This window comes from Hylobates moloch, unplaced genomic scaffold (assembly GCF_009828535.3).
Source record: "Hylobates moloch isolate HMO894 unplaced genomic scaffold, HMol_V3 SCAFFOLD_5, whole genome shotgun sequence".
NCBI classification, from domain to species: Eukaryota; Metazoa; Chordata; class Mammalia; order Primates; family Hylobatidae; genus Hylobates; species Hylobates moloch.
The window spans coordinates 75,080,530-75,082,369 of record NW_026652280.1 but is presented as its reverse complement, the minus strand read 5'-3'; the positions used below and the strand labels follow the sequence as shown (position 1 = coordinate 75,082,369).

The 1,840-nt window shown below is 47.5% G+C and overlaps 1 pseudogene; it reads left to right on the top strand.

Annotated features, from left to right (window-relative positions):
* The first annotated feature begins 286 nt into the window (after positions 1 to 286).
* LOC116468162 (protein FAM8A1-like) lies at positions 287 to 1,437 on the top strand (annotated as a pseudogene).
* Positions 1,438 to 1,840: the final 403 nt, after the last annotated feature.

Here is a 1,840-nt window from a genome sequence, read left to right as displayed (position 1 = left end):
GGGAAAGCTGAACACTCGGAAGAACGAGGGTAACAATGGGACGAAGTGAATGCAGACATTCTGCTTATTTAATTTTTTTAAAGCATTTGTGATGAAGTGGGGGAGTAAAAGTTAGTAGTCAGAGTTTGTTACCACTTTTTAGTACAGTAAAGCAGTTTTGCCCATGGTTCCCGGAACAGGGGACTATGGAGTTGGATGAATGGGAGAGAATTGGAGAGATTTTTTTAAAAAGGTGTATAAAGACAGAGCAGTGACAGGTACAGCGGAGGGTGCTGCTGAGGTGACGATGGCAGAGGGTCCCGAGGAAGCCCAAGGCTGCCCTTCTGGGCACGATGAAGGTGGAGGGGGCCACGAGTCCGTCCCTTCCGTGAGAGGCCCACCTGCCGCCACTGTCCCATGCCCCCATGACGACCCTCAGGCTAAACCCCAGGCCCCTGGCCAGCCCACAGCCCGGGCCTCACGGCTGTGCCTGACAAATCGGAGCTGCCCCCGCGAGCTCAGGAAGCGCGGGGAGGGTGCTGGGCTGCCGAAGTGCCCAAGGCCACAGCCCCGCGGGAGAGACCGAGTGCTCCCGGAAAGTGCACGAGTGGCTGTAGCAGTCCTGCTGCAGCTACCTCACCTGGCACAGCCTGCCTGGGCCTGGCCGCCTTCCCTGCTTGCTGTAGTCCCCAACAGTCCCCGCTGAGCTTCCCTTCGGACAGCACTGCCATCCCCGTGGCTGGGCTATTGTACCCCTTCTACTTCCTGAGTCCTGGGCCCCAGGCCCTGACCCCAGGACAGCTGCTGGCATCAGCACCCGGGCTCCAGTCGCTGGCCTGGGACCCCGGGCTTCTCATGTGCAGGCATCAGTCTGGGCCACTCCAGTGAGGAAGGTAGGATCAGCAGCCCCTTCGTGAAGCCTGAGTGAGACCGGGCAACAGGCAGGCAGAGAATATGTTATTCCATCCTTGGCCCAGGATGGTGAATTTCTTTATTCTCTTTGTAAAAGCAACCATTGTCTTAAGCATTATGCACCTCAGTGGGATAAAGGATATCTCTAAGTTTGCTATGCATTATATAATGGAAAAAATAGATAAAGACGTATCAGTGGAAGACTTGCAGAAAATGATGGTTGTGGCTCTTACATACAGATTATTAGTTTGTTTCTATGAGATAATTTGCATCTGGGGAGCAGGTGGAGCTACCCCAGGGAAGTTCTTGGTGGGGCTTCGAGTTGTGACATGTGATACATTAGTGCTTATTGCACTAAGTCGGGTTTTAGTGATTCTTTCCTCGAATGTTAGCATTACAGTGTCCACTACATGAGCTTTGATCAAGAATATTTCAATTGCTTCTTTTTTCCCTGCTTGCATCTCACTGCTGTTTTTTCAGCATAATCGAACAGCCTATGATATTGTGGCAGGAACCACTGTGGTAAAAATAAATGGGGTCAGATGATGCCCCCAAAGCCCTGATTTCCACATGCTATAATGACAAGACTAAATTATGTATCAAGGCCATCAATATCCCTGGGTTACACTAATCGATGATTTAGAAATTAAAGCAGTCACTCCAGTGTGATACAGGTGACTACTCTGAAAGTATTGATTTTACTTAAATGCCAAAGAACTTGTCTAGAAGAAAAACCTGTTAAATTCACATATTAAAATTTTTAGATAAAAAAGGCAAATGATTTTATAAACAATGGACAATATATACTTAAGACCTAAGGCATTTTCTTAAGATCTAAGCATTTTCAGCTTTGGAATCTCCAAATGAAACTTTAAAATTTATTTTGGTTTATCCCAAAATAATGGAAAATGTCCAGTTGTGTATTGTAAATATCTATGTAACTCATCTT